Source organism: Corylus avellana, chromosome 8, assembly GCF_965113065.1.
Source record: "Corylus avellana chromosome 8, dhCorAvel1.hap1.2, whole genome shotgun sequence".
Lineage (NCBI taxonomy): Eukaryota > Viridiplantae > Streptophyta > Magnoliopsida > Fagales > Betulaceae > Corylus > Corylus avellana.
Window position 1 is genome coordinate 9063806 of NC_142497.1, and position 20703 is coordinate 9084508.

General features: G+C 31.3%; 1 pseudogene; it reads right to left on the bottom strand.

The window, feature by feature from the left end:
- Window positions 1-1339: 1339 nt before the first annotated feature.
- On the bottom strand, window positions 1340-1915 carry LOC148584091 (uncharacterized; annotated as a pseudogene).
- Window positions 1916-20703: the final 18788 nt, after the last annotated feature.

Here is a 20703-nt window from a genome sequence, read left to right on the forward strand (position 1 = left end):
TTTTTAAGATGCAAAATTTTTGATTAACTTTTAATATTCAAGATTTTCTAACATCTTTTTTTCAATTGATAATATGGCTAATCTATTTAATCTCTCTTGTGACATTGTTGATCTTAGGTAGGATTTTATTAATTTTAATTTTGAAAAACTTCTTTTTGTAGAAGCAATTGTAACAGGTATTGTCAATAAAATTCTATAAGCGATACATGCCTTTGGAAAAGAATCAAGTCTTTTTATATAATTTAATATGTCAATTGGAGCACTTTCTTCTTTTTGTAAAATTTCATTTAAAACTTTTAGTTTTGAAAATAAATCTAAACCATCAAGATCATGTTTTAGGAAACATTCTAGATTAAGACATTTATTTTGCAAACCATCATCATCTAGTGATTTTAATTTCTTAAATTAACTAAAAAACCAAAAATATTTTCGTATATTTGAAATTGTTCAAACCTACTTTGAATTGAAGAAATAGCTTGATCTACTATGTATAAGAAGTAATCAATTCTAAAAGATTCTTCAGCAGTTTGTGTTGTCTCGTCATTAGCATTCTCATCAAACTATTTCTTTCTACGAATTACACGTTTTTCACGAAAAACATGTTCTATTTCCATTATGGTTGCAATCTCTTTAGATGAAATCATAGCCGATGTATATCCAGTTTCTCTATAAGTTTTAAAATAGGAAATAGACCTTTTAATTGATCTATAGCAACATCAATATGCATGTCTTTTGATTGTAAATTTTTACTAACAGTATTAACAACAAATAAAATATCATACCAAATAGTCATACTCAATAAGAATTCAAAACTTTCAATCTCATAGGTTGCTAAACAATTAGCTTCACTTTTTGTTTTAGGATCTTCACTTGTTTTTGTTAATTGTAGCAGAGCCTCTCTTATTTGTGGAGTTTGAAATTTTATTGCTTTTATACTTTCAATCTGACTTTCCCAACGTGTTTGTGATAATGGCTTAAGAGTTAAACTTGACACATTATCTAGTAATATTTTCCATCATTTTGTAGATGACGAAAACAAAGTATATATACGTTGTATAATTCTAAAAAAAGATATAGCTTTAGGACATGAATTAGCAATATCACATAGTACAAGATTAAGACTTTGACAACCACAATGTGTGTAAAATGCTTTAGGATTTATATCTAGTAGTCTTTTTTGCACTCCTCGTTCTTTTCCCTTCATATTAGATCCATTATCATAGCCTTGTCCTCGTATATCACTAATGTTAAGTTCAAGTTTTTTTATTAACCCAATCATTTCAATAAAAAGACATTCTCCAATAATATCATCTACTGTTATAAATTCTACAAAACGTTCTTATACTTTTATTGGATTTTCTGAAATATTAACACATCTTAGAATGAGAGACATTTGTTCTTGATGACTTGCATCTGGGGTACAATTAAGTATAATTGAAAAATATTTTGCTTCTCTAACTTTTTCAACAATACTCCCTTTTACTTCTGTTGCTAACAAATGTATCAATTCATTTTGTATATTATGTCCAAGATAATGTTTATGAATTTCCCTATCTTTAATACGACGAATATGCTCTTGCATTACTGGGTCAAATTCTGCAATCATTTCAATTAGACTTAAAAAATTTCCATTTTTTTCTTAGTAAATCTTTTCATTTTGTCCTCTAAATGCAAAATTATTCTTACCAAGATTTTTTACTACAACAATAATTCTCAATAATACTCTTTTCCAATGATCTTTCTCTTTGTTAATTTGTTCTTGGACATTTTTATCAAATGTTTTATTTTTTAACAATCTCATTTCTAAATCAATCCAGTCATTCATGTTAGTAATATGTTCATTAGTTGTTTCATGACTTTTTAGTTTAGCACTAAGATTTTTCCAGTCATTAGTTCCTTCATTAGCTAGTTGCATTCCATTAGGTTTTGAATTAAACAACTTGCAACAAAAACAAAATACTCTATCTACATCTTTTGAATAGACTAGCCATTTTCTATTATGTTGCTCCCCATTTGATAATTTTTGCATATAATATGTATTACAAAAATGCCTAGAGTTCTCATTTTTAGGAAAATCTATAGTATTGTACCTTATTGGACCATTTTCTACTAACAAATCCCTTAATTTTGCATCAATATTTTTCCATTGGCCATGGTCATAAATATTTGTAGCAATAGAGTTAGATACATTAATAACATTTTCATTATCTTCTAATTCTTTTTGATGAGTTTCTTGTTCATTTATGAGTTTTTCACCTAAATTATCATCAATATTTTGTTTATTGCTAATAACAAATTTATTTAGAGCTCCTCTTTGAAATTCAATCAATTTGTCTACTTTTTTTTATTTTTTATTTTTTAGTTTTTAGTTTTTCATATCCAAATGCATATTTTCTACTAGACATGTTTAATTAAAAATACTAACAAATTAAACAAACACGATTTATCAAAAAACATTCATGACTATAATAAAATAAATGACAAAAATAGAATAATAAAACCTGATTTGACAAAGGAATTATGAAGCAGTTCTTGGAGATAGGATAGGAGACTCAGAGTCGAAGGGGAAGAGAAAATGATAAGATAGGTAGAGAAGAAAAACTCAGAAAAGAGCAAGCAAAAATAAGAGGTAAAGTGGCAAATAGAAAGACTCTGATATTTAAAATGCCCATGGTAGGCTTACTAGGCTGATAGTAGTTTACATTTTTGGCTGTTGGCTTTCCCTCGATGGTTAAATAATAAATAGGAAATAAATGGTAATATTTTATTTGTAACGAATATATTTCCTCACCAAAAACTAAAAAATTCCAAAAAGAGGCTAAGAGCATGACTGCATGATGTAGGTGTGTACTGTAGGCGTCAAGCATGTAAAGCTCTAGGGAATTGGCATGTAATGATGTAAGGCCATTAATGCTTTGTTCCTTTTTTTTATTTATTTTTTATTTTTTTGTTGAATTATTTTTAAAATTTATAATGGGCTTATTAATTGGGGCCTTAAATTTTGATGAAAATTTTTTTTGGGCCTTATTAAAAAAAATTTGGGCCTTCAATTTCTTTTTTTGCTCAAAAATAAATTTTTTTTAACTCAAATTTTTTTTTTTGAGCCTTATTAAATTGGGGGCCCTAGGCGAGGGCTTAACTCGCTTAGGGCTTGAGCTGGCCCTCGAGGAAATGGTACATGAACAGTAATAAAGGGAAGAAAAACTTTGCCAAACAAAGCCAATAAATGAAATGGTTTTAATTTATTATAGAATAATAAGAAATTAAGATTTTAAAAGTATTTTCATGATTTTTGTACACTTGAAGAAAGGAGTTATGAAATTTAAAAAGTACAAATGTCAAAGCAAAAATTTCAATCTAGCATAACCAAAAAATTTCTGTGGACTTTTAAGTTATTAAAAAGTTTTAGGTTCCTATGATTTTTGGATATGTTGTGGGCCTCTGAATGAAAAAAATTTTAAGTTAAATTTCGTGTCATTTGGAGTTAAATTGAAAGAGTTGTGATTTTTCTAAACTTGAAAGGTCAAGTTGTCAAACAGTTAAAGGGATTCAAAATGTATGAAATTTTGAGTGGTTATGCTCGTTTGGGATTGTGATTTTTTTTCTACTAAACAAAACTATTTTTTTTTTTTTTTGGATTGTGAATATCAAGGAGAAAAAAGAGTTGAGATTATGTTTTGATGGTAATTGAAAAAAATTAAGGTTAGATTATAAATAATATAATTAAAAAACAAAAACAAAATAAAAAAATAAAAAAATAAAAAAATTAGTAGTTTGAACCACCGCTAGGGGTGGCCAGACCACCACCAAGGGGTGGATCAGCCACCCCCAGGTAGGCCTATAATCGAGCCGGGTGAGCCGGGCTTTGGCATGTCCGAATTTGACTCGTTTAGGAGGTATATTAAACGAGTCGAGTCGAGTTCGAGCCAGGCTTTAAGATTCCTGCCCGAACTCGACTCATAAACTAACACTCCTAACTCGGCTCGAGCTCGCGAGCCTAGCGGGCTCAAGCCAGAGCTCAAATAAAAGCTTGTCGAGCCTTAATTGAGCAGCTTGGCTCGTTTATTTGGCTGTCGTCTTGTAAATCTAGCTTCAATACATCCTTCTGCAACCACAAATAATCAATATACACCAACATATTTGGTTTAAATTCTTAACAAAAAAAATTTCCTCCACTTTCTCGGCAACCAAACAACAAGAAAAAGATAAGAAAATTAGATTAAACGATTAAACACACAACTTGAACCAAAAGAGGCACAGAAACTCGAAGCAAATCATTGTCTAAAACATGCTTAGCAAGAAAATACCTCTTTTTCTCCACTTTCTTGGCAAACAAACAACAAGAAAATAAAAATAAAATCAGATACAAAAACGCACAGAGGTGGAGTCATGAGTGAAAGTGAGAGTGAGAGTGAGAAGAGGCGGAAATGGAGGAGAGTGATAGAGAGAGGCAGAGCGGCAGAGATGAGAGGAGAGTGAGAGAGGCAAAAATGAGAGGAGAGTGATAGAGAAAGGAAGGTGAGAGTGACGGCTAGGGTTAGGGGAAATGGGAGATTGCTTCTAAACAAGGTATATATATAGGAGGTCAAAATGGCGTCGTTTTGATAATATGTATTTTTTTCTTCTGATAATTATAAAGATAACCCTTAGGTGCCCAACAAGGGGCTCGAATTTAGGACCACAAGGCAAAGAGTTTTGCACTCAACCAACTGAGCTAGCACACATTTGATGTTTATCTTTATTGTAAAAATATAATGAAAGTCGGTAGAAGTCGGTTCGGTGTCGGTCAAAAACCGACATCGAAAAATCTCTTCCGTCTACCGACCAACAGAATGTCGATATAAGAAAAACCATTCCACCTACCATTCGTCTTCTTGTCGGTTTCGGTCGGCACTCAGTCGAATCATATGATTAAGTATTGGTCTTATGATTAGAAAAAAATAAAATAGAAAAAAAGTATTGATCTTATACATTTGTATTATTCAATATGCATATATGCATAATTATAATTTATAACAAACATGGACTTATATATGTATAATTTGTTATTATGTAATCATATGATTTAATGATCATGTAAATATAATCATTTACATTATAATGATAATACATTAATACGTTGCGTGTGCCTATTCCCGTTTGTTTTATTTTCCTTGTATTGTCTTTGTTCATGTTTTTTCCCTGTATGCATTTCATTCATGTTATTTGCTTGTAATAAGGCTCTGCCTCTTTGGTTCGCCCACGTTTTATTTCAGTTTTCTTGCTTCTGTTTTGTAATAAGGCTTAGCCACTCAATCTGCCTGCTTGGATGTGAACTGAACTTTGGTCCAGATCTTTTAGGTCGTGGATGTGAATTTTAGTCCAAACCTTCAAGTTGTGGACTTGAACTTCATTCTGGCTTTTGGGTCGAGGAGGAATTTGCGCTACCTATGCATTGGATTGCGTCTGTCTTATGCAAATCTGTTATTTCAACTGAAAACTAGTCATAGGCTAGCGGAGGTTTTAGGTGATGTTTTATCTTTATAGCTTCGGCTATAATTTGCATTTTCAAGGCTTTGTGCTCCTGCGATATAAGAGCTTTATGTTCGTGATTATTATCAATGAAATTGGAATGTATTTCTTTCAAAAAAAAAAAAAAAAAAGATAATGCATTAATACTTCAATTGTGGTTATAAGTAAGACATTGTTGAATCTAATGTCAATTACTTAATTTGATATTATAAGAATCACATTATTATTGTACACAAATATTATGATTAGGTATTTGAATTGTCATTGGATCATATGATTAAGTGTTGATCCTATAAACACAAACAAAAATATTGATCTTATACATTAGGATTATTCAATATGCATATATGTATAATTATAATTTATAACGTGACGTATATAGATTTATAACATACATTGGAACTAAGTCTCTAGGTACTCAATTATTGTATAATTTGTATTAGCATAAATTTGTATACTTATGTCATATTATAAATGCATAATTAGTTATAACTTAATTTGATATTATATGAATCACATTGTCATTGTCATTGTACATGAATAATTGATTAAGTATTGGAATTGTAATTGGATCATATGGTTAAGTATTTATCTTATACATTTATATTATTCAATATGCATATAATATAACCATAACCAATTATATAAATAATCTAACGAGTCGGGTATGTATCACTTATTAATCGAGCGGGTCTAGGGCGGGTTGTTAGACAGACTGGTTCATTTACAACCTTACCCCCAGGTTTCTAGGGGTGGCCGAGCCACGACTAGGGGGTGGTCTAGGTGGATCGGCCAAACTCGAAACTAATGGGGGTGGGCCACCCCCAACAGCGATTTTAGGGTGGCTTGGCCACCCCAGGTCCCCAACAGCTACTTGGGCGTGGCTCGCCACCCATAACCGCTAGCTGGCATGGTCGAAAACTTTCATGAACTTAGGCTTATCATCGGGGAAAGACATGTTACTAGAAGACTTAGCCATTTGTGTTTGTTGTACTGATTTTTTTGAGTTTTGTTGTGATAAAAGAATGCTTCTGCGTTTTATGTATAGAGAAAAAGAAAGAGTTGAAACTTCTGCTTTTTTTGAAAAAGTTTTGTTTTGTAATGATTTTTTTTATTTGAATAGTAATAAAAAGTGAATGATGTGATATAAAAAGTAAAAAAAAAAAAAAATTATAATGTTTTGATTTTTAATTTTTTTTTGGGTAAATGGTACGTGAACAGTAATAAAGGGAATAAAAACTTTGCCAAATAAAACTTATAAATGAAATAGTTTTAAGGTATTATAGAATGAGAAATGAAGATTTAAAAAGTATTTTCATGATTTTTGTACACTTGAAGCCTGAAGGAGTTATGATTTTTAAAAAGTGTAAGTGTTAAAGCAGAAATTCCAATCTAACATAACCACAAAATTTCAGGGGACTTTTAAGATATTAAAAATTTTTAGGTTGCTATAATTTTGGATATGTTGTAGGCCTTTGAATGAAGAAAATTTTAAGTCAAATTTTGTGTCATTTGGAGTTAAATTGAAAGAGTTAAGATTTTTCTAAGCTTGAAATGTAAAGTTGTCAAATAGTTAAAGGTACTCAAAATGTATGAAATTTTGAGTGAGTTAGGCTTGTTTGGGATTGTAATTTTTTTCTACTAAACTCAACTATTTTTTTCCTTTTGTTTGGATTGTGAATATCGAGGAGAAAAAAGAGTTGAAATTATGTTTGGATGGTGATTGAAAAAATTAAGGATAGATTATAAAAAATATAATAAAAAAATTAAAATATTAAAAAATAAATTTTAAAATTTTTTTTAAAAAAAAATTAGGGGTATTCAGGTAACCCGACCACCACCAAGGGGTGGATGAGCCCAGTGGTGGAGAAAGAAATTTACTGGGCCAAAGTAAAAATATAATAAACGCAATTTAAAATTAAAAAGATAATATTTTTCAATTGCAACCGTTAGGTTTCCACAACTAGATGTTTAGAATGATATTATTTAGCAACCCTTTAAGATTTGAAGTTTCGTCATTAGATTCCAACAGTTTATTACTTTTTGAAATGTTAACTTCTTTTCTTTTTGATAGATAGTTTTTAATTTTAACATTGTGATTTAAGAACCTAAATTTTTAAATTTAAATTACAATTGCATAAGTGACGACCATTGATAAATAAAAAATAAACAATTATAGAGTAGAAACAAATACACACATATAAGTAATCATGGAATAATATATACAGCAGAAGTGTTTACTTTTTTGCTTTGATCATGTACACTACCTAACTTTTTAGAAAAAAAACATATATCTTTTGAAATTTTCTACAAGCTAATTTTGTATGAATCTTATAATATGTTCTAAGTAGCAAATAATGCTTGATGGGTGATGCAACCAAAATAATATATCACTTTTGCCTTATTTACTCACTAGAGAAAAAAAAAAAAGATAGTTAATTAGTTATCAATAATTGAATAAAAAACTTTAGATTGATTAGAAAAAAAAAGGAAAAAAAAAAAAAATTGATTTTTGCAAGACCAAGTGACCCTCTCTAACTCTCCTAATTTTTTTTTTTTTTTTTTTTAAATTTTAATGACAAATGTATAGAGGCTATTTTCAAAATTTTCTTTAATTATATATAAAAAAAATTAAAAAAAAAATGAAAGGCTTCTATGGGCTGTGGCCCCCACAGGCCTTAATGTGGCTCCTCCACTAGATCAACCACCCCCAGACCTATCTAGGGGTGGTTGAGCCACCACTAGGGGGTGGATTGGCCACCCCCGAAACTAATGGGGGTGGGCCACCCCAAAGACCGAGCCACCCAGCCGCTAGCTGGCGTGGTCAAAAACTTTTATGAACTCAGGGCTATTAGTGGAGAAAGACATGTTTCTAGAAGATCTATTCATTTATGTTCTTTATGCTGATTTTTTGAGTCTTGTTTTAATAAGAGAATGCTTCTGCATTTTATGTACAAAGAAGAGGAAAGAGTTAAAACTTTTGTTTTTTTTTTGAAAAAGTTTTGTTTTGCAGTAATTTTTTTATTTGAATAGTAATAAAAAGTGAATGATGTGATATAAAAAGTTTTTTTTTTTTTAAAAAAAAAATTAGAATGTTTTGATGTTGATTTTTTTGGGGAAATGATACATGAACAGTAATAAAGTGAAGAAAAGCTTTCCCAGCTAGACCCCCCATTTCCGGGAAAAAAAAAAATTTAGGCTGTAGAAAATCAAAAAATTTTATACGGTCCCCCCCCAAAAAAAAAGACCGGTTCACCCCAAAAAAATAATAGACAGTTCCGTCCTAAAAAAAATTTTAGGTCCTCATATCTCACACTCAAATTCCCGGAAACCCCCTTCTCTACCTTAGTTCCTCACTTCTCCTTTCCTTCATGCATAGGCGGCACAGACACCACTAAGAGAGAGTTAGAGAGAGAGAGAGAGATCGACAAAGAGAGAGTGAGATGCAGAGATTGAAAGAGAGAATTTCGAATTCAGAGAGAGAGCTGCTGAGTGCTGGCCGGTTAGAAGAAGAAGAAGAAGAAGTGGGTTTTTGCCATTCCGCAGTTGCGGGAGGCAAAATTCTTACCATTTTCTTGTAAATTTCATTATATTCGTGGGATTGTAATTTATAAGCAAGAAATTGTGAGGATTTGTGAATTGTGAGACTTTGGGTTGGGTGACTTAGGTCTGAATTTTGGGGATTTTTGTTTTTGATTTATTTATTTATTTATTATTATTATTATTTATTTATTTATTTATTTATGTATGTATGTATGTAATAGATACTATGTGCATGTTGCTGCCCCTATGGGGATGATTTTGACCAAAAAATAATTATTTACTCTTCTGTCTCTTCATATGAGCCCACACCTAGCAAGAAGAAACATTGAAGAGCTAAAATGTGTGGAAAACCTTAACTTTTGTAATGTAATAATATAATTATGTATATCTTGGAATTTTTTTTTTTTTTTTTTTTTTGCTTTAGATTCTGGATCCGCAACAAAATTGAAGATGAGTTTCTAACGGATTCTCTAATGTTGTACATTGAAAAAGAAATTCACTTAGTATAAATTCAATCATAGATGATTTCCGAGATATGCAAACATGACGAGTTCCATTTTGATAGGTGTTTGAGCTAAAATTTGAAATGTATTATGACACAACTATCTATGTATCTTTTTCTTCGTATGTTTATCTTTTTGTTAAAATTGAATTGAAGCTACTTTTTTTTTTTTTTTTTTTTTTTTTGTATACATTACTTTTATGTATTTTGAATTTACACCTCGGTCCCTCACCATATTTTCTGGATCCATCCCTGAAAATGGTTGTAAGGTATTATAGAATAATGATAAAGGAAGATTTTAAAAGTACTTTCATGATTTTTGTGCACTTGAAGAAGGAGTTATGATTTTTAAAAAGTGCAAATGTCAAAGCAGAAATTCTAGACAAATAGAACCACAAAATTTCAAGAGACTTTTAAGGTATTAAAATGTTTTGGGTTGCTATGATTTTTGGATATGTTGTAGGCCTTTGAAGGAAGAAAATTTTAAGTCAAATTTCGTGTTATTTGGAGTTAAATTGAAAGAGTTACGATATTTCTAAACTTGAAAGGTTAAGCTACCAAATAGTTGAAGGGATTGAAAATGTATGGAATTTTGAGTGGGTTAATGATCATATTTAGTCATGATTTTTAGATATGCTATGGACCTTAGAATGAAGAAGATTTTAATTCAATTTTTACTTCATTTGGAGTTAAATTGAAAGAGTTATGATTTTTTCAAATTTGAAAAGTTAAGCTGCCAATGAGTTAAGGTGTTATTTAGTAAACACCAGATCACCCTCACCTTTTTTTTTTTTTTTTAAAAAAAAAAAAAAATCAACATCAAAGCATTCTCACTTTTTATATCATATCATTTACTTTTTAGTACTATTCAAATAAAAAAATTACTACAAAACAAAACTTTCCTACTTTTCAATACCATTTTTTCACTTTTCTATACCAATCATTATTCACACTTTTTTTTTTTTTACCAACTCATGAACAGTGTTGTGATATTTACCAAACAACACTTATATGTTAAAGTATGGGTGACTTTAAACCCAACAACCAGGGCCGGCTAGACCACTAGATGAGTAAGGCGCTCGCCTAGGGCCCCCGGATTAATAAGGCCCAATTTTTTTTTAATATATATATATATATATATATATATATATATATATATATATTTTTTTTTTTAATTTAAGGCCCATTTTTTTAGTAAGGCCAAATTTTTTTTTTTTTTTTTTTTTTTTTTTCATAAAAACTTAAGGCCTCTAATCATGATAAGTAATTTAAAAAATGCTTCAATTTAATAAGACCTTAATATAATAAGCTCATGGTAAAATAAGACCAATTAACCCAGAAAAGCAAATATCCTTATACTTAAAAAGAGCCTATCTACCTATGCATCCGAAATTATTTGATATTGAAAGACCATTTTAACCCTGCCTAATCACCCATTTTCTTTCATTTTTTTTCTTTCTCTCTTTTCTTCTCCACTACCAACAGTCACCCCTCTTATCTTCTTTTTTTCTCCTTCCTTAGTTTTACTCAAAATAGAACGTGATGGAGAGAGATGAAGTGAGAGAGACAGAGAGAGGCTGGGCGAGAGAGAGAGCTAGAAGAGAGAAAATAGACACACAGAGAGAGAGAGAGAGAGAGAAGACGAAGAGGAGTCCGTGAGTTTGGCTGAATGGATTGACTGAGTTCTTCAAAGGTAAATTTCTCTTTCCTTTAAGATTTGGTATTTGATATTAAGGTGATTAAATGGGCCTTAAATGAAACCTTATGATTTTTTCATGGCTTCTATTTCACACAGTGAGAGAGAGACAAAGAGAAGTGACAGTTTAGGTAAGGATTCATAAAAAAAAATTGAAATCTATTTTTGTTTGTTTATTTCTATGCTTGATGATTTTCTTGGTGGGTTTTGTATGGATTTTTGACAATTTTTTTGGTGGGTTTTGTTTGAAACAAGGTGTATCAATGAGGTAAGGATTCATAAAAAAATTTGATTTTTTTTTTTGTAATGTTTATTTATGTGCTTGATTTTTCTTGTGGATTTTGTATGGGTTGTTGACAAATTTTTTGGTGGGTTTTGTTTGAAACAAGTGTATCAATGATGTAAGATTCATAAAAAATAAAAAAAATAAAAAAATAGAAAAATAAAAAATAAAAATTGAATTTTTTTTTTGGTAATGTTTATTTTTGTCCTTGATTTTTCTTGTGGGTTTTGTATGGGTTGTTGACAAATTTTTTGGTGGGTTTTGTTTGAAACAAGTGTATCAATGATGTAAGGATTCATAAAAAAGAAAAAGAAAAAATTGATTTTTTTTTTTTTTGTAATGTTTATTTTTGTGCTTGATTTTTCTTGTGGGTTTTGTATGGGTTTTTGTCAATTTTTTTGTTGGGTTTTGTTTGAAACAGGGATCAAAGAAGTAAGGATTCATTAAAAAATCAATTGATTTTTTTTTTTGTAATGTTTATTTTTGTGCTTGATTTTTCTAGTGGGTTTTGTATGGGATTTTGACAAATTTTTTGGTGGGTTTTGTTTGAAATAGAGGTGTATCAAAGAATCAAGTGAGAAAGTTACTGCTCTGTTGATTTTTTGATACACCTCTATTTCAAACAAAACCCACCAATTTTTTTTTTTTTTGATAATTTTGTATGTCTTCTTAATAATATTTTTGGTGGTTTTTTTTTTTTGTTGGTTATTTTGCTTTTGTGTGCTTCAGTTTTGGAACATGTGCTTAGCAGAGATTTGGTGCGGTTCTTGGATTGATTCTTTTAAAAAAAAAAAAAAAATTAATTTTTTTTTATTGTTGTATTTATTTTTATAAGGATTAATAAAAATGAGAACTCTAAAAATAATAATAATATTAAGATAAATATTATTTAATTAATATTTAAATATTAAAAAAATGCTCCATTTAAAAGTTTGGGGTAATTGCATTTTGCTCCCATGAACTACAGCGCCTTGGCACTTTCCCCCTAGGAACTACTAACTATGACACCTAACTCCATCAAACTACTATCTTATGACAGAAAGCCCCATTCCGTCAATCAAAATGGTTAAAATTGACGGTCAACGGTCATGTGCAAGTCATGTGCCATTTAAAATTATTTTTCTTCCACTTTTGTCCTCATTTTAAATTGTTTTCATGTGTTGGATTAAGATTTAAGAGGGTATACGCGTCATTTCCTCGGTCTGAAGTGAGAGCAAAAGTGGAAAAAAAAAATTTTAAATGGCACATGACTTGCACATGACCGTTGACCATCAATTTTAACACCTTTGACTGATGGAAGGGGGTTTTTTGTCATAAAATGGTAATTTGATGGGGTCATGTGTCATAGTTGGTAGTTCATGGGGAAAAGTGTGACATTCCTAAGTCCCTTTAGGGTATTTTTAGTTGACTCATAGATTTTTAAAAAGGGGTTGGTTTAGGTTAACAATGAGAATAGACGAATTAATAATAATAATAATAATAATAATAATAATAATAAGTAAATAAAATAAAAGAATTAAAAAAAAAAACCCTAAGTGCTGCCTACCAAAGAAGAACTCTAAGCTCTTTAAAACTCTTCTTTTTCTCCACTTGCCAAGCATATTTAACCGAATAAGAGAAACTCTTGCCGCCCACAAAAAACAAAATTTCTGCCTCTCCATCTTATCTCCTCACGTCACTCTCCCTGCACTGCATTCATTCAATTCTCAGTGTGCATCAGGTATGGTTTCTTTTGCCTCACAATTTGCTCTTTCTTCTCCTTTTATATATATATATATATATATATATACTTATCTCCTCACGTCACTCTCCCTGCACTACATTCATTCAATTGTCAGTGTGCATCAGGTATGGTTTCTTTTGCCTCACATTTTGCTCTTTCTTCTCCTTATATATATATATATATATATATATATATATATAATGATTTGAAGGATTTATAAATATTCATATACATGAAGAATACTTTAAAGTATATATATATCATGATTTGAAGGATTTCAAATATATGTACATCTGGATTGCTTCAAAATATATATATATGTGGTATATATAATGATTTGAAGGATTTATAAATATTCATATACATGAAGAATACTTTAAAGTATATATATATAATGATTTGAAGGATTTCAAATATATGTACATCTGGATTGCTTCAAAATATATATATATGTGGTATACATATATATATATTTTGAAGCAATCCAGATGTACATATATTTGAAATCCTTCAAATCATTATATATATATATATATATATATATATATATATATATATATATATATATATATAATGATTTGAAGGATTTATAAATATTCATATACATGAAGAATACTTTAAAGTATATATATATAATGATTTGAAGGATTTCAAATATATGTACATCTGGATTGCTTCAAAATATATATATATATATGTGGTATCTCAGAGTGTATATATGTGTATAGTAGGGTTAAAGTATACTTATCTATCTATATAGATGATATAGAATAAATGAGAGTAATTTTTATAAAACAAAATAATTTAAAGTACATTAAGTTATATTATATAAATATATGTAAATGAATCCAAAGTAACAAGATAAATTCTTTGAATTTTATGGGAAAGCATACCTAAATACCTAAGTAAGTTCATTCTCAATTGATTAGCAAGCCAACTCATAGTAGTAATAGAATGCTTTACTGTGACGTGTATGAGGGTAGTAATGTGTTTGTATTTCCTTCAGGAGACTAGTTAGCAGTCAGAGAAAATTTTTACTATAGTCAAGAGGTAAGTGAATTTACTATCCTTTCCAGAAAAATTATCATGTCATGCTATTTATGCAATTTTATTTCAAACTGAAAATGATTATTTTGTTTATATTATGGAATTATGCTGCATGCATGACAAGTTTGAGAAAAAGACACATTGTGAAAATATTGATGTTTATAAAGAGAATTTTGAGAAAATTATAATAAACCCTCTTACATGTTGCCCTAAGATCTACCTAGAGAAGTACAAGAAATGAGAAAAGAGTGTTATAAAATGAGGGCACATGTAGGGAGGAGTGTAATTTTGGCCCCAAGAGAAACAAGAGAGAAGCTCGGTATCGATGCTATGGATGGAGGCGCAACCGCTGAAAGAGGCTCTGCCAAAAGGTGGTTCCATCATGGTTTTTTTTGGCCATTCTGAGTGCACCCAGAGTTAATCGGCTGGCCGGGAGACGGGGCTACGGCAATAGTATGTCATCCCAGGTCACAAGGACTGTGCAACCCTAGTATACAGGGGTAACAGTATATATGAGCCCTAGTATGAGATAAAGACTATCAACAATTTTATTGATGATAAAATATTTTATGTGCTTTCTGTTTTCTTACAAATATACTGGGAACATATGTACTTATGAGTTCCAATTTTCAAAACGGGACAAGGAGTAAAACTACTTATGGTTGTGGATTTCACTTACTGAGCCCCCTTTTGGGCTCAGCAATTTTATTTCTTGTTTCAAGTGGTGATCAGGTTGCATTAGGAGGCCGGAATGGGGGCGGGTGTATTTAGGATTTCATATGATTTCATATTAGTCAAGTTAATAAGTGCATTGGCACAGTTTTCTTTTAGAGATTGATGAATTTATAAAGAACGTTTTTATCGTTTGTGAGACATATTTTTGTTAAGCATAAATATTTCAATTTATTTTAAGGACCTGATATTCTAGAGTTTCATGCATTTATTTTATACTAGTCTTTTAAAATTGGCAAACCTTATGGATCTTTGCGTGTAAGAAAAAGGATTAACAAACCTAACCTTAGTGGGCTGGGGATGTTACAAAAAGTGCCACGGCGTTGTAGTTCATGGGGGCAAAAGGTAATTACCCCTAAAAGTTTCACCTAAGGCTCCAGAAAACATTGAGCCGGCCTTGCCAACAACATCACGTAGGCCTACAAATGAATTTGCTTTCTTGGTTGAATTGGTCTTCTACTCCAATTTGGAGTTTATTTACTAGCCAACTTGGAATTCTACTCCCAATTGTTTTATGAGAATTTTTTGCACTAACTTTGAGTGTTATATAAAGAGCAACCCTCGTGTTTTCAAAGTGTGGAGAAAGAAGGTGACAAACGTGAGAGAGAATCTTAGAGAGAGATCAAAACTCAAAAAAAGAGTAGCAAATAGACAAAGTTTTTTCTTGTTGTTTTGAGAGAAAAGAAGAGAGAAGAAGAAAAGGGTGCTACAGAGTGATAGAAGAAAATTGAGACCAGCTGCCATCTATTCCAACAAAAGAAGAGTTTGTAATTTTTTTTTTTTTGTATTCTCCTTAGGAAATAATCTCTCTTGTGGGGCTTTGGGTTCTGAATGATTTTCTATTTACTATTTTTGTACTTCATATTTTGATAGCGGATTTTGTTCGGGTTGTCTCTGCTAGTAGATGTAGGCTTGTTAAGTCGAACTACTTAAATCTTGGTGTCATGTGTAACTGCCTAATCTTTGTTATTCAGTCTCTTCTTATTTTTTGCGTCTCACGAGTCTTGGGAAATAAGATAAATTTCTTAACAATTGGAATCAGAGGTTTTGGTTCGAGTGGGAGCGATGGTAGGAGAAGAAGGAAATATAGGAATCAAAAAGTTGGACAGCACACATTTCGGGTATTTGAAGATTCAGATTAAAGATTATATGTATGAGAAAAAACTACATTTGCCTCTCATAGGGGAACAAGCTGACAGGTTGGATGATGACCAATGGGCCCTACTTGTTTGACAGGCGCTGAGTGTTATACTGTTAACATTGTCAAGATTAGTTGATAACGTTGTGAAGGAGAAGCCCACGACTGGTCTAATGGCGGCTTTGTCAAGTATATGAGAAACCGTCAGCTAACAACAAGGTGCATATGATAAAGAAGTTGTTCAATTTGAAAATGGCAGAAGGTACTCTAGTAGCACAATATCTCAACGAGTTCAACACAATCACAAATTAATTGTCCTTGATAGATATTGATTTTGATGATGAGATACGTGTGTTGATTGTCTTGGCATCATTGCCAAACAGTTGGGAAGCCATGAGAATGACTGTTAGCAATTCTGCTGGGAAGAATAAACTAAGTGTGAGGATATTTGAGATTTGATTCTTAGTGAAGAGGTTCGCAGAATGGTGGATATGCGGGGAAGGTGTATTTGACTGAAGGATCAGCGTTGGATATTGTGGTCATGAGTGAGTAGGGAGAAGGTGAGTCTGATTTGTGTAAAGGCTGCATCCTAAGAAAGCAGAAGAAGGTGAATTTTACGAAAGTTAGCAGAGCACCGAAGCTTGGAAAGCTGGAGCTGGTACACAAAGATTTGTGGGGTCCTGTACCAGTGACATCTATTAGTGGCTCGCGATATTACATCACATTTATTGATGACTCAAGTAGAAATGATTGTTAACCAATTATAGTGTTCTTGGCTTATTGTTTTGTGATGCTTTTGTTGTTAACAAATGGAGTTTTGATGCTTTGGTTTAGAGGTAGCTGGTTGGGTATTAATTTTAAGGCATTGATTTTGAGTGTTTATGACCAAATGAAGGGGAGAGTTGGGATGTAATGGAGAAAGACCTTTTTGAATGTGTTAATCTTTGGTTACTTTGATGGTGGGATTGGAGTTGCTATGTCTAGGAGTTGTGATTATATTGGGGATTTGAGTTCATTTGGCTATGGAGGTACTGTAGTTTGGTTAGGTGACTTGATTATTGTGTTGCGAGGGTTATTGTTAATATTATGGACAAGCTTTGTTATGGCAACGGTTAGGGTTGATGATGAGTTAATAGTATCAAGTAGGTTGCTTAGAATTGTAGGTGTTGGGGTTTAGGTTCTAAAAAGGTGTTGTAGATGAGACTATTCTAATTAGGGATATTATGTGGTATAATGTAGGGTTTTTATATAAAGACTCCAATAGGGTTTTCAATGATCATCTGCAATAATAGAACACTAGACATCGGTGAGTGCTGAAAGAAGAATTTGAGAACCAAGGTAAGTGGGCTATCTTGTGCTAGTACTTTTATAAATAATGACCCATCGCATTTTATATATAGTGTTTTTAAAGACAAACCCGGGTTATCTCTTGAGCATCTCTTGAACTAAATAAATTATATTTTATGCATGAAATGTGACGTATACCCTTTTTATAACTGTTAACTCCAAATATATATGAACTATTTATTGGGGTTACTCGAGAATATTAAAATGTAATGTGATGTTATTTATGATGCGATGAATGTGATGACACTAGTACTATGTTTGTATCTATGTTTATAATATGTGTGGAGGCGATGCAGGAGACCATTTGTTGGATGTGGCCCTACAAGCCGTTAACCCTAAATAAAGGGGGTTAGGCCAATACGATTCCGAAGAGAAAGGATGAACGGACCAGTCCTTACCGAAAGGTGATATGCAGGACAAGCATAACCTTACTATAGGAGTTAATCATAGCAAGAAATTTTTATGGGAATCTGGCCTTGCTTTGCAGATGGAACAAGTAGTTGCAAACAAAGTAAGGACACGGATAATGTTAATTTAAAGCTAATATCTATTTGAAATGAATATTGCAAAAACATCTCAATAAATATTTTGAGATGAATGATATCCATACTTCACATTTTTATCTATATATATAAACTGTTCATTGTTACACACTAGCATCAACTTACTTGCTTACTAAGTCGTTGGACTTGCTCCTTACTTTTCTCCACCAAGGGAGCATGTCAGTGTTTTATAAAGAAGTTTGCTAGGGTTGAGTAGATTGGACCTTGAGGCAAATGTGGCCGTTCGGTGTAAAGGTATTGATCAGGCCATGACTTGGGGACCCATTGCAGAATTTCAAAGATTACTTATGGTATCTATATTTTGAGATGTATTTGTATATTTAAGCATAAATATTCTTTGTGGTGACACGTATAATTGACAACTTAGTTTATATTGAGATTTTAGTAATGCTCCACTGCTTATTACTCTAATTGAGGAATATAGATCCCTATGGACTTACTGGTTTAGTAAATAAGTCTAGGAAGTGCTCCATAATTTAATTATCAGTTAATTAAATTTTTAGGGCGTTATACCAAATAAGAGAATTGTCTGTATAGATTAAAAGATGTTAACTCCAAGATTGAGCACCATGTGCTTTGGATTTTGAGCAATTCTTGTCCTTTAATTTCAAGGGTCTATGGCTCCCAAGGCCCGAAAGAAAATGGATCCGTGGAACCTCACAAGATGGAAATCAAGCTCTTTCCCAATCAAATATACTTTTTATAATGACAATTTAAGCGGAAAAAGGGCTTCTACCATAAATTTATTTATACTCGAAAAATATTTTTTATTTGAAGTCGAGACATTTCTGTAGTAGGAAGGAGAATTAAAAAATAATAATAATACTAATAAGCCTCATAAACTATTGGAAATTTGGAAGGAATAAGAAGTGTCCAGTTGCAGTGGTTTGATAATCCGAAGTGTATGAGTAATAATACAATAATGTTTATGCAGGTGCTTGATTGTCATGGCATGTGTACATGTCGGTTGGGGAAAAAGTTGAAATCAACTTCCAACGAGATTAATTAAAAAATCATTCATATTTGGCTAATTTGTTTAATAAAAAAATTGATGAGCTGCTCATGATCACAAACTGTAAAATAAAACTATTTTTTTTATTCTATTATTATTTCTCCTCTCAAATAAGGAAGAATAAATAATAATAAAAATTATTGAGAAATAATATTTAAATGGAATAGTCAAAGTGGATAGTTAAAATAGAAAGTGGGTAGTTAATTTTTTTTTAAAAAAAAAAATAATTAATTATCTTTTTTAGAACTAAAATAAAGAAAAAAATTTGCTCAAGTGAATATGAATGTTGTAAGTGACTTAAAATGAAAATGAGCTTAATTTGAGTTTGAGCTGCCTACACCATTAGGAAATGAATTAATATTATCACCATTAGGATAGATTGGCGTTATCATAAACATGGCATAAGCTTGAATAATGCTATTAATGCTTACAAAAATTATATCCATGGAAAAACAAAAAGACTAAATACGAGAAGGAATTTCAAAGAATAGTACAGTCAGTATGGATTGTATTTTATGAAGTGAAAGCCTGACTAGAATCTCTTTCTCTTAATTTTAGGATCAAATTTACTGATTAAAAAAAAAAAAAAAATGGAACTTTTTTTTTCTCATTTTCTTTTTATGAAAATCTTAATTATGTTAAGTTTTCAGGGTAGTTCAATCGGCTGGGACCACGCCTAATGAAGCGGAGGTTACTAGTTCGAATCCCTCCTCCCCCCTCTTGTGCGGACATGTCAAAAAAAAAAAAAGTTTTCAGGGTAGCTGTAACATTCAAACCCTAAAGATTAGGTTAATTAGCCTAGTTTAAATGGATCAAACTCATTAAGTTAGTATAATTATTTTTAGATAATTTTGCTTCTAAAACCCTAGCTGCATACTAGTTTAAATAGCATGGGATTTTGATTTCTTAAGTGAGTCCTAATTTCAGTCAAATCCTATTTTGACTAGTAAATTTCATGTGATTAATTTTTAAAGAAATTAATTTTTTTAGAAAAACCTACCCTAACCGCACATGTAGGGATGGATATTGGGCCACCCCCATATTTCTCTCCCTTTTTCTTTCTCTAAAATTTTTGTAAGAGCAAAAATACCCAAGAACCCTAAACCCCATACACGCCACACCTTATACCTGAACCAAAACTTAGGGAGCAAGTAGGACAAGGTAGGTTATTGTTTGTTGGTTGAAACTTATTTGGTAGAGCAATAGCAAAGTGTTTTATCATACGTCGGCTTGCTATCAAAAATAGATGATCTACAAGAGAATGGTGGCTTGAAGTTATGATGCAGATTGGAGACATTCTCTCCTTTCTGCAGAACCAAACTGGAAAATAGAAGTCATCTGTTTTTGTATTGCTCATTTGCTAAATTGTGCTTTAATCAGAGTAAGAGGAAGCATACATATGGGTCAATTTGAACTGAACAAAGACAGACAGTTCAGATGTGGGGATTATCCAGAAAAGAGGCTGACACACAAAAAGTCATTTTTAGAGAGTTTGGAATCATTTCATATTATTTTTGGGTAAATGAAGCATTTCATATCCCATAGAACACAAACCACCAAAATGACCTGAAAGCAGGACTTTGTCATCTACAGGAGCCTCAGTAAG